Here is a 15,934-nt window from a genome sequence, read left to right as displayed (position 1 = left end):
AGCAAGTCTTGCACTATTTCAAATACACAGTGTAACGGTCTTGGTTATCCAGGGCATTACATAGTCCGTGACGTGAAGTTGATCCGGGGGATAACCACTTATGCGGAAACATTAGAGGTAGCCTTGGAAACTGAGCAGGCAGAAGAAAGAATCTGGAAGGAAGGCACGGCCAGAAGGGATGCCAAAAAGAATAAAAATTATTAGAACGACCACAAATGAAAACATGACGGTGGTCAAAACTAAAAAGCCAACAAGAAGAATAAGACTATATCAGAAAGTAACAGGAATAAGAAGCCCTATGAGGAATATCCCTAGTGCCCTATCTACAAGAGGAAGCATTCAAGAGAATGCTGATATAAGACAAAAGGTTGTTTCAATTGTGGAGAAGAAGGACACATTAAAAAGGATTTCCCAAAGATGAAAGATCAAAAGAAAGATGACAAGCTTGTGCCAGCCAGAGTTTTTGCTCTTACTAGAGGTGAAGCAGAAACTTGTAATACTGTGGTAATAGGTCAGGTCACTATCTCTGGTAAATTATGCAATGTGTTATTCGATTTAGGAGCTACGCATTCTTTTTTCTCTATGAATATGATTGGTAGCTTAGATAAACCATGCGAACTTTTTAGAGATAAGTTTGTCACGAAGTTACCCTCGGGGGAAAGAATGTTATCTAGTAGAGGGGTGCGTAGCGTTGTAGTTAAAATCAGAGCAAAAGAATTTCCAGTAGATTTGATCTAGTTAGACCTTAAGGATTATGATGTAATTTTAGGCATGGACTGGTTAGCAAAATATGGGGCAACGATAGATTGTAAGGGTAAGATAGTCAACTTTCAAACTAAAGGCGGAGAGTAGTTCACCTTCAAAGGAGAAGTTTCTCAAACTCGCATACCAATAGTCTCAGATCTCAAATCACAATGGTTAATCAAAAGTGGTTGCCAAGCATTTTTAGCTAGTGTGGTGGAAAAAAAACGAGAAACGCAACTTGAACCAAAGGATGTACATATTGTATGTGAATTTCTCGAGGTGTTTCCAGAAGATCTACCAGGATTACCTCCAAGTAGGGAAATCGAGTTTGAAATATAATTGGCCCCTGAGATGGCACCAATCTCGAAAGCTCCCTATAGAATGGCGCCTACCGAGTTAAAGGAGTTAAAAATACAACTACAGAAGATTTTAGACAAGGGTTTCATCTGACCGAGCTATTCGCCTTGGGGAGCACCAGTACTTTTTGTCAAAAAGGACGGGAGTATGAGGATGTGCATCGACTATCATGAAATAAATAAAGTGACGATCAAGAAAAAATTCCCTTGACCTCAAATAGACGATCTTTTTTATCAACTACAAGGATCTACAGTATTCTTGAAGATAGACTTGCGGTCAGGGTATCATTAGCTAAGAGTACGAGAAGAAGATATCGCAAAGATGGTTTTTCAGACTAGATATGGACACTACGAATTTCTAGTAATGTCTTTTGGATTAACAACGCACCACCAATGTTCATGGATCTTATGAACAGAGTATTTAAGGACTACCTGGAGAAGTTCATGGTGGTGTTTATAGATGACATATTGATCTACTCAAAGATGAAAGCTGAGCATGAAGAGCACTTGTGACTAACTTTGGGACAACTCAAAAGTCATCAATTATACGCTAAGTTTAAGAAATTCGAATTCTGGCTAGAGAAGGTGGCATTTCTAGGACACATTGTGTCTAAAAATGGCGTAGAAGTAGATCCAGCCAAGATCGAAGCAGTGAAGGACTGGCCCAAACCCAAGAGTGCCACGGAGGTGAGAAGTTTTCTGGGATTGGTAGGATACTATAGATGATTTTTTGAAGGGTTCTCCAGAATAGCTACACCCTTAAAAAATTTGACGCGGAAGCAACAAAAATTTGTATGGATGGAGAAGTGCAAAGAAAGCTTCCAAATGTTAAAGGATAAGCTTATATCAGCCCCATTTTAATGCGTCCCAAACGATAAGGGCAAGTTTGTAGTATATTGCGACGTGTCGAAGCAGGGACTTGGATGCGTTTTGATGCAAGATGAAAGAGTGGTCACATATGCCTCGAGATAGCTAAAGGAGTACGAACAGCAGTATCCAACCCATGACTTAGAATTAGCAGCGGTGGTTTTCGCTCTAAAGATTTGGAGGCACTATCTGTACAGAGAAAAGTGTGAATTCTATACGGACCACAAAATTCTAAAGTACTTCTTTATGCAAAAGGAGCTCAATATGAGGCAGCGAAGGCAGCTGGAGTTAGTAAAGGACTATGATTGTGAGATCATGTATCATCCGGGAAAGGCTAATGTCGTGGCAGACGCACTTAGTAGGCGAAGTTACGAAAGCTTGTCAACACTTAAGGGGATGGCTCAACACTTACAAGATGATATTAAGAGGTCCGGAATTGAGCTAATAACTGGACAACTAGCTGACCTCGCAATCAAGTCAACTTTAATGGAGGATATAAAGGAGAAACAACAAGAGGATGAGTTTCTTCTTAAGATGAAGGCAGCAATACAAAGCTCAGAAAATGTTGATTTCTCCTTGACAAAAGAAGGCATGATACGATATAGGAACTGGGTATGTGTGCCCGAAAGTGGTGAATTAAGAGAAAGTATTATGAAAGAAGCGCACACTACTCCGTATTCACTACACCCGGGATCGACCAAGATGTACAATGATTTCAAGGCAATGTACTAGTGGTCGGGGATGAAGAAAGACATAGCAGAATTTGTAGCAAAATTCCTTACATGTCAACAAGTTAAAGCCGAACATCAGAGACCCGTTGGAACTTTGCAACCATTAGAGATTCCCGAATGGAAATGGGAAGATATAGCTATGGACTTCGTGACGGGATTACCAAGGACCACCAAGCAGCATGACTCTGCTTGAGTGATAGTAGATGGACTCATAAAATATGCTCACTTCTTGCCGATAAGAATAGTTTATAACGTTGAGCAGTACGTAGAGCTTTATGTGGCGGAGATAGTGAGATTACATGGAGTTCCTAAGACGATAGTCTCCGATAGAGGATCGGTTTTCACATCAAAGTTCTGGGAAGGTCTACAGCGTGCAATGGGTAAGATAAAACTAAGTACGACATTTCACCCTTAAATCGATGGTCAGTCAAAATGCACCATACAAATATTATAAGATATGTTGAGGACATGTGCATTATACTTCTCAGGATCATGGAGCAAGTATCTTCCATTGATAGAATTCTCTTACAACAATAGTTATCAGGCAACGATATGCATGGCACCTTATGAGATGCTATATGGATGGAAATGCTGATCACCACTTCATTGGGATGAGGTTTGTGAAAGATGATATTTAGGACAACGAATAAGACAACGAATGATTGCCGCTCAAAGTCGCCAAAAGAGCTATGCCGATGCTAAGAGACGAACTGTTGAATTTTTAGTAGGTAATCAAGTCTTTCTCAAAGTTTCTCCAATGAAGGGGATTATGCGTTTCAGAAAGAAAGGAATGTTAAGCCTGAGGTTTATAGGTCCTTTTTAGATATTGGACAAAGTAGGCAATGTAGCATATCGGTTGGCTTTACCGCCATCATTAGCTGAAACACATAACGTTTTTCATGTATCGATGTTGAGAAAATATATATTAGATCCATCCCATGTGCTCGATTATAAGGCTCTGGGTTAAAACAAGATTTCAGTTATGAAGAACGGACAGTACATGTTCTAGAACGGGGAATTAAGGAGTTAAGGTCCAAAAGTGTCCCTATGGTTAAAATCATGTGGAGCAATAGCACAGAAAGAGAGGCCACATGGGAATTGGAGGAATATATAAGGGAGCGGTATCCTAAGATGTTTGGTAAGTAAATTTCGAGGACAAAATTCTTTTAAGTAGGGGAGAATTGTGACGTCCCAGAATTTTACTTAGCTAGATAGTAGTAGCAGTAGTAGTAGCTGTAGAGTTTTAGTTTTCATGGATATTGGTCAAAGTTGGGATTTAGTTAGAAACTCGTAGAAATAGTTATGGATTTTATAAGTTTAACCTATGGTTTAGAAATATGAATTTTATCATAAGGTTTGATTAATGAATATAGTCCTAAGAATATTATTTATTATAACCTAAGGTTTAGATAGAATAATTAAGAATGTGACACTTGTCACAAGCATGTTTATTAAGTATTTTTTATGAATAGTTTAATTAAAAGAAAGATCTAGAAGCTCTAGAACCTTCCATTATCTGTTAGGATCACGTTTTACTCAATCAAAGTAGTAATAATTAATTTCAAATTATTCTGAAATGTGCAAAAATGTGTTTGAAGTATTAGCGTATGCCAATATATCGCAGCTATAAGGGCCAATATATCGCCTATAATTGATACAAAAAACACATCGACTTCATACGAACGAAACCATGGACCCTCGGGATCATGGTAGGGGCGATATATCGCCTACCCTAGGCGATATATTGGCTCTAGTGCCCATATTTGAATTTTTTTAGAATTATGAACTAAAAACAACCCTCAACAACCTTGACTCATTCTTGAACGCTTTTGACCGAGTTCTGGGCATCTGTTGAACAGATAATTCAAATTTATTCAGTTTTAATCATTTATTATTCATTGAAATGGGAGTTAGTTTCAATCCTTGAACTCTATAAATAGGACCATTCACTCAGCCATTTTCATCATCTCTCAAGCACAGTTCAGGGCCTCCAAGCTGCTAAGTTCATTCTAGAGAGAAACACAAGGATTTTGGGGTTAAAGCTTTCAAATCTAAAGCCTTTATAAACACTTGGGAAGTAAGTTTTTGTGTGTTTTTTGTGTTCGAGGTATAGATCGAGGTTTTAAGCTATCCAAGGTATTCTTTATATTCAGGTTTAGTTCATTACAGTTTCTATTGTTTTTCTTCAAGTCCTAACTTGTGATAGTGACTTTTGGTTAAGTGTTCAATGTCTTTGAAACATAAGGTTTTCAGTAAGTTCTTATCCCGATGGTGTAGATCTTCTCTTCATCTTATTTTTCTTTAGGAAACTTATGGTTTCTTATGTTTGGTTTTAGGAGTTTCAATCCCGCTCTTGTCTCTAATACTCCGGTTTTTGGTAAGGAAAATTAGGTAGTTTAGTATGAATGTGGGATAATTTCCCAAGAAGAATTTAATGTAGAGATCATCATCGAAGGGTTATATGCTTAGCCATTTGTAAACTATCTCACAAGCCTTCAAGACGAAGGATGAAATAGCCACGCTATATGAGAACAAAGGATACGTAGGTTCCATGACGTCGTTGTCTCGCATAGCGAGATCGAAGCCACGGAAGCCGCTATGTTCGGGGTCATGGGCGTAACCCCTCGCCTAAGAGAAGCCTTCCATTAGTTGGTCCATTGGGTGGAAGGCCTAGTATATGGAGGTGTCTCGCTATGTGGAGAGTTACCTTCCTAGATACCTCCAAGTGAGGCCAATGCTATAGAGGACCTTGCTATGCAAGGCCTGACCTGCCTACAATGCCGAGGCGTGAGGACTGTCACGCGAGAGGTCGAGGCGCGAGGGACGTTGCACGAGTAGCCGAGGCATGAGGGTCGTCGCTTGAGGGGTCGAGGTGCGAAGGGTTGCTATGTGAGGGTCCTAGGCGTGAGGGAAGGCTCACTATACGAGGGGTCGAGGTGAAAGGGACAGCTGTGATGAGAGGGGCCGAGGCGCGAGGGCCGTCACGTGAAAGGTCGAGGCTCGAGGCTCGGACACCGCACATGGAGTCGCTTGATAAGGGTGTTATGCTAAGAAGACCTAAAGGAAGGTCTTGCCATGCGAGACCCTCGCAAGGCTCCCCGTGTGTCACGTGTTGAGGTCTTCGGATGAAGGCACCCTTAAGGGCTAGTCTAGCTATGCAAGATCTGGGCTAGGCCCCCTGGGCAGCAATGCCACCTGCCAATGGATTAGCCTGTACACATGTGCATCTCCAGTGTTACAAACCCCTCACATGGCATGTTTATTACTCATGAAGTGGATATGGTGGTTCATTTATATATGTGTAGCGCACACCTATGAGGACATGACATTCGCTATATGGCTAAACATCCAGGGGAAACCCACTATACCGTAGAGATGAATTCCCAAAATCAACAACACTTAGCAAAATGGGAATAATCTTGGAGAAATGATGTGTCTCGGATATATAAAAAGGACCATTAGGTACAAGGTACGTATATGATTACGGGGTGTACAACCGTGAGGAGGACAGGGGCATGGCCCTAACATCCGCGTTTGACAAGTAGTGGCGGTAGGAACCCATATGAAGAGTGGAGGCACTACCTGAGCACCCTCGACCATATGCCAGAGTCAACACCACGACGTCCTGTGCCACAACCCTGATAATGTACCTGTGTACGTTCTTGTCCCTGGGGACCACCTTGTATCAGGGGCCAACAGAGCCCATCTATAAATAGGCTTCGACCCCTGAGGTTAAGAGGTTGGAAAATTCTTTGTACGCACAGACAATTCAAGAATATATGATTTTTGCTCCATTGTAGTTTTGCATATTTACTCCTTCGAGTTCTTTCCATCTTCTTCTAAGATATCTTTTGCAATACAGTTTGATTTTTCTAACCTTATATCGTTGACGAGTTCTCACCATCAACATTTAGTATTATGACTTAGTTTATGTAGTTTATGATATAGTTTATGTTTGTATGACCTAACATTTCAGGTACAATAAAGGGGTAAGTGTGTCTGGGCCTAAGGTGTCCAATGATGTATGACGGACTATGTCCGGTAGGCTCGGTTGCCAAAACTTTATGACAGACCTAAGTGATGTCCGGTGTATGACGGACTTATATCCGAGGCTTACTTGCCACCCCCTATATAAACACTTATCTTTTTATTATATTTGACTTGTTATTATGACCCATAGTTACGATTATGATTATGACTTATGACCCATAGTTATGATTATGAGTATGACTTATGACCTATGATTTATGATCTGTGACTTATGACCTATGACTTATGACTTAGAGTATGATTTATGAATTATGACTTAGATTATGGTGTAGAATTTTGACTTAAGCTATGATATGACCTAGAGGTTTATGTTTGTATGACTCTTGTGAATTTATGTTATGTTTGATTATATGACTAACCCTTGTTTGTATTTTCCTTACTAGGCTTAGATGCTCACTCCTTACGATGTTGTTGTTTCAGGAAATTAAGGATAGGAAGGTCGGTGGCGAGTGGGGACCTAAGAGCTTCGTGATGTACTCGTGGGTACCATATAGTCGAGGAAGATCAAGCGGGCCTATATTTATAAAAGCGTGTTATTTTAAAGTTTTATTTAAATGTTGCTCATTTTTATGTTAAAGACAATTATTTTATTTTTGTAAAACCATGGATCCATGTATTTTTTTTTTTAAGTTTTATTCAATAAAAGATCAATATTTATGAATTATGATCCAACGTTGTGTTCTCAGTAATTTATGAGAAATTAGGGCGTTACAGCATAGCTGGCAATGCCTCCTGTCAACGAGACTAACAAAGCCCCTCCAGTTTGAAGAAGGGGAACACGTGCTACCAATGCTGCTACCAACAGAAATGCACTGCCTCCAGTTGACAACACCGCTGAGATTGTCAGGCTACGTCTACAAGTGGAAGAATTGATGCAGCAACAACGACAACAGACTCAGCCATAGCCTCAGACTCAGCCCCAGCCTCAACCGCAACCGCAGCCTCAGCAAGCGGCTCAAGCACCCCAACAAGTAAGTCCATATGGGGGTTGGCCGATGGAAAACTATGCGCCTTATCCAGCTCAATACATAGAGTCAAGCTATGAGTGTTTCTGTAAGCATCATCCTCCAAACTTTGAAGGGACAATCGACCCCTTCGAGGCAGAAGAATGGTTCGGGAATGTAGAGCCGATACTTGCACACATGAACCTTTGCAATGCAGATCGCATATCTTGTGTTTCGTCTCTACTGAAGAAGGATGCCAGAATTTGGTGGGATTTAGTACAACAAGCTCACGACGTCGCCACCATGACATGGACTAGATTTATGGAGCTCTTTCACAAGAAGTACTACAACTCGGCAGTCATCGCCACGAGGGTAGAAGAATTCTCTAGTCTAAAGAAAGGAAACTTAACGGTAGTCGAGTATGCTTACAGTTCGATCGACTAGCCAAGTTCACGCTAGAGTTGGTCCCAACCGATTTCTTGAGGGTTACCAAGTTCACCAACGGACTCAGACCAAATATTGAGCTAGGAGTCAATCTAGCAAATCCTAGAACCACTTCTTACGTCGATGCTTTAGAAACGGCTATAGAAGTGGAAAGGCTTCAGGCAAATGTTAGTAAGTAGGAGGCCAGCAAGTCTGAACCTAAGTAGCAGAATCAGACACTGAATGGTCAAAACCACAACAGTAATGGCCAAAAGAGAAAGTATCTTGATAATAAGCAGGACGATGGTGACAAAAGATCACGGAATAGCAATGGAAATAATAGGTCAGGTTATGTAGAATACTCGCAATGCTCCAAATGCCAGAAAAGACATCCTGGGGAGTGTCGTGCGAACACCAAAGGTTGTTACAACTGCGGCCAGGAAGGTCATCGGAAGAAGGAATGTCCACAGCTCAAAACAAAAGAAAAGAGGGACAATAAGATGGTTCCATCCAGAGTCTTTGCCTTATCCCCGGGACAAGCCAAAGCTAGTAACAAAGTGGTCATTGGTCAGATTCCTATTCTCGATAATATATGTGTTAGTATTGTTTGATTCGGGAGCCACACACTCGTATATCTCGTTAGGAATGATAGAAAAATTAGACAAACCTTGTGAAAGATTTAGAACAAGGTTTGTGACAGAATTGCTTTCGGGCGAAGTAGCCCTATCATCACGAATAGTACGAGGTGTACTGATCAAAATCAAGGGCACAGAACTAGAAGGAGACCTGATAGAGCTAGAAATCAAAGACTTTGATGTAATACTAGGCATGGATTGGCTAGCAGGGCATGGCACAACCATCGACTATAGACGTAAGCAAGTGACGTTCGAAACTCCTGATGGCCAGAAACTATGTTTTATGGGAAAGGTTTCAGGACTACGGATACCACTTATCTCCTCTCTCAAAGCTCAAAGGATGATAGAGAAAGGATGTTACACATTCTTAGCAAGCGTCATGGATGTGGCAAAGGAAACATCACTAAAGGTTGAAGACGACCGCATTATAAAGGAATTTCCAGAAATATTTCCTGACGACTTACCAGGGTTGCCACCAACTTGAGAAATTGACTTCACAATCAAACTACTACCGAGAACCGAGCCTATCTCAAAGGCACCATACCAGATGGTACCAACTGAACTCAAGGAGTTGAAGACGCAGTTGCAAGAAATTTTAGACTTGGATTTTATCAGACCAAGCCATTCACCATGGGGAGCACCGGTTCTATTTGTGAGCATACAGATGCAAGCATGCAGATGTGTATAGATTACCGTGAGCTAAACAAGGTGACGATTAAGAACAAGTACCCGCTACCCTGAATCGATGACTTATTTTATCAACTCCGAGGAGCGACCGTGTTTTCTAAGATTGATCTACGATTTAGTTATCACCAGCTCAAGGTACGGGAAAGGATATACCAAAGACAACTTTTAGAATTCAATATGGACATTATGAGTTTCTAATTATGTCTTTTGGTCTTACCAATGCTTCAACCACATTTATGGACATAATGAATCGGGTCTTCAAGGATTACTTGGACAAATTCATCATAGTGTTCATTGACGATATTTTGGTGTACTCCAAGGAAGAAGTCGAGCACGAAGAACATTTAAGATTAACAATGTTGCGATTAAAGGAGCATCAAATTTACGCCAAGTTCAAGAAGTGTGAATTCTGGCTTTCACAAGTAGCATTCCTCAGCCATATAGTATCCAATGGAGTTTTTGTAGACCTAGCTAAGGTAGAGGCTATGAAGGATTGGCCAAGACCTAAGAATGGGTCATAAGTTAGAAGTTTACTTGGGCTAGCAGGCTATTATCGGAGACTTGTAGAAGGCTTTTCTAAGATAACCACTCCGCTTACCAACCTGACCCGGAAACAACAAAAGTTCAATTGGACGGATAGATGTGAAGAGAGCTTCCAGTTGCTCAAGGATAAGCTATGCTCAACACTAGTACTTTGTGTACCGACACCCAACGACAAGTTTGTAGTATAGTGTGATGCGTCAAAGCAAGGTATGGGTTGTGTGCTGATGCAAAATGACATGGTGATAGCCGACGCCTCAAGGAAGCTAAAGGAATATGAGCAACGCTATCCAACACATGATATGGAGTTGGCAGTGGTGGTCTTCGCATTAAAAATCTGGCGCCACTATCTTTATAGAGAACGGTGTGAGATTTATATGAACCACAAGAGCTTAAAGTATTTCTTCACACAGAAGGAGCTAAATATGAGGCAACACAGGCGGTTAGAACTAGTAAATAATTATGACTACGAAATCCTATACCACCCAAGAAAGGCGAACGTAGTTGTAAATGCGCTAAGTTGGAAGAGTTGCGGAAATCTAGCAACATTATCCGAAATAGAAAAGCTGCTACAGCAAGAGTTGATCAATGCTAGAATATAAGTAGTCATTCATCAACTGGCTAACTTGTCCATCCAGTCAAATATATTAGAAGATATACGGATCGGGCAAGGGCATGATGACACATTAGTAACACATATGGCTGCATTCAAAGAAGGAAAGGCCACAGATTTCTCTATATCAGGGCAGGGGTTCTTGAGGTATAAGGGTCGGGTATGCGTGTCAAATGACAATGGAATTAAGATGAATATTTTAGAAGAGGCATACACTACCCCATACTCAGTTCACCCGGGGTCGACCAAGATGACTCACGGCCTTAAGGCACTATATAGGTGGCCAAGAATGAAGAAAGACGTAGCAGAATACGTGTCCAAATGTCTTATATGCCAGCAAGTAAAAGCGGAACATCAGCGACCTGTAGGCTTATTGCAACCGCTTAGTATTTTAGAATGGAAGTGGGAAGGCATAGCCATGGACTTCGTGACAGGATTACCACGAACAAATATGTAACCCCCTGGATAGCCAAGAGCGTTACACTGTGTGTTTATAAAGGTGCGAGACTTGCTAATCAAGTCTATTAGTTAGAAACGTGTTATTGAAACTACAGTTGAACTAAGGTTAAAAGATTTTGGTCTCAAAAGTTTCATTTCTTATAATCAAACATTTTTACATGAGATCTCAAAAGTAGTAGCATTAAATGACACATTACAAAATTTCTGGATAAAAGTACAGTTACTAGCCACTCCAAGGGCAAATCAGACAATTAGGCTTTTCCCGTCTTGTACCACTCCTCGACCGGGGTGGCCGATCAGCTAACTATGTACATTCAGCCCCAAAGCTCTCCATCTCAGGACTGGTCCACTTTTCCCTTGCCTTTACCTGCACCACGAAGCACCCGTGAGCCAAGGCCCAGCAAGAAAACTCAATAACAAAGCATAATCGTCTAACAAAACAACCAGATAACTCATATAGTATAATCATATACTCAACAATACAAGTATTCACAATAATCAAGTATTCAGCATACCAAGTTCATCATTTCATACTAATAACTAATTCACATATGATACGCCTTCCATAGAAGAGTCCTGCTTGGAGTGAGAGCAGCTTTATAGGTACGAATGTACCAGGGTTAACGCCCTTAGGCCGCACCCTCTATTTATCCCACTAACTCCGGCCCACTTAAACCGAGCTCAGTGAATATTAAGCTGTCCTCAGCTGCCAGTGGCCGAGCCGCGCCCTGTGCCAAATATTATTTATGCCACTCTTAGGCCGTTAATCACATGTCCCATGGCATAATACTATCTATGAAATCGTACATATATAGGGAGCTCTTAGTCCCAACACAATCACATAACCCGGTGCAGTTTTCTTACCTTTAGATTTTGATAGCTTTGTTCAATTAAATCCTCAAGCATGATCCCATCCAAGCCCTAGCGAACATCTAGTCACGGTCACAAGTTAGAACCAACTCCAAACTTCAATTCCAAAACCTAGCCTCAGGACCCTTCTCGAGCCCTCGGGAAGCCCTAATTCCACCAAACGGGGTGGTGGAATCAAACCCCGAGCCCCTGGGAAAAAACCCTAAGAAATAACCCAAAAATCCCCTTCTGGGAATAGGGTAGCACTACATCGCCCTAAAGTGGGCGCTACAACCAGAACCAAAAATGCCCCAGAACACAAGGCCTAGCGCTGTAGCGCCCAAAGGCTAGCGCTACAGTGCTAGTCACAGCACAGATAACCAAACATCAAAACAAGCCTATCAACATCCCAAACTCACCCCAAATTACCTAACCATATAAAATTCAATCACATGCACTCCAAAACATAGAAATCACCCTGGCTGAGTTTGAAGCTCAAAAACTCAACAGAACAGCAGAAGTCACAGAACTTAAAGCTAGAATTTCTTACCTTTGATAGATGAATTCAACCTAGGTTATCCTCCTCACTTCCTTAGCCTTCACCTCCTCAAATTCTTAGGCTTAATTCCCTAGAATTCCCATAGAAACTCAGTTTAGAAAACCATCTTAGCCAAAACCAAAAACACAAAAGAGGAACCTAGAAACTTACCTCAGATGGATGAACTATCCTTACTAACTCCTCAAGACAAACCAAGGACCCTAGCCTCAAGTTCCTGCCCAAACTATCCCTGAGTCACAACTCCAAAAGACCCCAAGAATTGAAGAAGAAATCCCAAACCGCATAAGGAAGATAATGCCATGCTTTCCCCTTCTTTCTTTTCTCCTTCTTTTCTTTTCCTTTTTCTTTTCTTTTCTTTTCTTCAAACTTCTACCACTTTCTACACATCCCACTAAGGCATAAAGCATTTTAATACTTATCCCTGCTTTTAACTCAAATGACCAATTTTCCCTCCCATTTAAAACTAGGCTTTTAAACCTCCTAAGGGAATTTTAGTCATTACACCTAATTCCCACTAATTCCTCAAATGTCTCTAATATTTATCGCTTACTTCCCAACACCTAACTAATCATCAATTATATTCCTCAATATCAAAATAGACTCCAATATATTTCCTAAATTCCCAGAAATACCCCCAGGCTCGCCCCGAGCCAGGTATAAATCCCCGCCGTAACCTTTTTCGCTAAATCGCTCACTAGGATTGCCTCGAGTCACAAGCTACAAATATATCCACATAATAATGTGGTCTTAACAATGTATCGCAATTATTTACATTTAGGCCCTCAACGGGCCAGAATTACGAATATGCCATTCTAACCTAATCAGGGCCTACATGCATACTAATACACATAGCCATACATCACAGATATCCAAATAATCATATAACATGCTTTTAATCATTTAAGTAGCATATTATCCAGTTATGCCCTCCCGGCACACTAATCAAGGCCCTTAAGCCTTATTAGTAAATTTGGGTCGTTACAAAATAAGCAGCACGACTCGGCTTGGGTAGTGGTAGATAGACTAACCAAGTCAGCTCACTTCGTGCCTGTCAAGACAACGCACTGCAGACCAGTATGTAGACATTTATGTTCGAGAAATTGTATGACTGCATGGAATCCCTAAGACCATAGTATCAGATATAGGATCGGTGTTTACATTGAGATTTTCGGGAAGCTTGCAGCAAGCCATGGGTACCAAGTTAAGCCTTATTACGGCATTTCATCCTCAGACCGACGGTCAGTCTGAGTGTACCATACATATTTTAGAAGATATGTTGCGCGCTTGTGTATTAGACTTTGAAGGATCGTGGAGTAAGTATTTGCCACTTATAGATTTTTCCTACAACAGTAGCTACCAGTCAACGATCGGTATGGCACCCTATGAGTTACTTTATGGAAGGAAGTTTCGATCGCCTTTACATTGGGATGAGGTAGGAGAAAGACAACTTCTTGGACCCGAAGCTATTAGAGAGGCTCAGGATGCAGTGGTGTTGATTAGGAAGCATATTTTCGCTTGTCAGAGCCGACAGAAAAGTTATGCAGATGCCAAGCGGTGAGATGTGGAATTCAAAGTCGGAGAACAAGTTTCTTAAAGATATCTCCTATGAAGGGAGTGAAATGGTTTAGGAAGAAAGGCAAACTTAGTCTCTGGTTTATAGGTCCTTTTGAGATATTGGACAAGGTTGGAACAGTTGCATATAGATTAGCCCTACCACTAGCTCTAACAGATAACCACAATGTGTTTCACATCTCAATGTTCCATAGATATGTGTCAGACCCATCTCACGTCCTCAAGTACGATACGACAGCACTCCAGAAAGACTTGAGTTACAAGGAACGACCGGTTAGCATCCTAGAGAAGGGGATGAAGGAATTATGGTCTAAGAGTATTCCAATAGTCAAGGTCCTATGGAGTAATAATTCAGAACGGGAGGCAATGTGGGAGTTGGAGGAAGACATCTTAGCACGGTATCCAGAATTGTTTGGGAAGTAAATTTTGGGGACGAAATTCTTTTAAGTAGGGGAGAATTTTAGTGTCTCGGAATTTTACTTAGCTAGATAGTAGTAGTAGTAGTAGTAGTATTATTATAGTAATAGCTTGTAGTATTTTAGTTTTCGTGGTTATTGGTTCAAGCCGGGATTTAGTTGGAAACTTATGGAAACAGTTATAGATTCTATAAGTTTAACCAATAGTTTAGAAATATTAATTATAACATAAGGTTTGATTAATATAGCAAGTCCTAGAAAAATTATTTATTAGAACCTAATGTTTAGATAGAAGTAATAAGAACATGACACTTGTCACAAGCATGTTTATTAAGGATTTAAGCATTTTGGATGAATAATTTAATAAAGGATAAATCTAGAAGCTCTAGAACCTTCAAGCAACTGCTAGGATCATGTTTTACTCAGTCAAAAAGTTGTTTAAAAAAATTCAAGAGTGCAAAACTGTGTTTGATATATCAACGTATGCCGATATATCGCAGCTATAGGGGCCGATATATCGCCTACGAGAGATATGGAAAACACGTCGACTTCGCATGAACGAAAGCACGAAAGCTCTGGGCATAGGTAGGGGCGATATATCGCCTAGGGTAAGCGATATATCGGCTCCTAGAGCCATTTTTGAATCTTTGTGGATTTAAATTAGAAACAGCCCCTAACTACTTGGACTTGCTCTTGAACATTTTTGACCGAGTTCTGGGCATCTGTTGAAACGAAAATTCAAATCTTTTCAATTATTGTTCATTTATTTATTCATTTTAAAAGGGATTAGTTTCACTCCTTGAACTCTATAAATAGGACCTAGTACTCAGCCATTTCACTCATCATTCAAGCATTCTTCAGAGCCTCCAATCTGCTAAGATTACTCTAGAGAGAAAACACTTGGGTTTTGGGTTAAAAACTTTTCCAGTCTAAGCTTTTCTAAACACTTGGGAAGCAAGATAGAGTGACTTTTCGGTATCGAGGTGTAGATTGGAGTTCTAGATCATCCAAGATATTCTTATCCTCAGGTTTAATCTATCATAGTTCTTTTATTTTGTTTCCATTTTTCTTTCAGATCCTAACTGATTGTTATGGTTTTTTGGTTAGGTGTTTAAGTTTTTGAAACTTAAGGTTTTTGGTAAGTTTCTACTTTGATGGTTTAGTTCTCTTTTTCATCTCCTTTTTCTTTAGAAACTCATGGTTTTTACTGTTGGTTTTAGGAGTGTTCCAATCCCGTTCTCGTCTCCAATATCCTGGTTTTTGGTAAGGAAAATAGGTTAGATTATATGATGTGTTATGATATGTTTATATGCTATGATATGTGCTATGTATATATGTAGAAATATGTTTTGTTTTCACTTGGGGCTTATAGTTGTTTAGATAGCAAACCCCAAGATTTTTATCATTATCGTGGATTAGAGTTATGATTTACCTACCTTGATTAGTAGACAGAGGACCTAGATAGGTTATCATATACTACCTTGTGATC

The sequence above is a fragment of the Humulus lupulus genome, chromosome 2 (genome assembly GCF_963169125.1).
Source record: "Humulus lupulus chromosome 2, drHumLupu1.1, whole genome shotgun sequence".
Taxonomy (NCBI): Eukaryota; Viridiplantae; Streptophyta; class Magnoliopsida; order Rosales; family Cannabaceae; genus Humulus; species Humulus lupulus.
The sequence above is the reverse complement of the archived record's forward strand: the minus strand, read 5'-3'. Positions refer to the sequence as shown.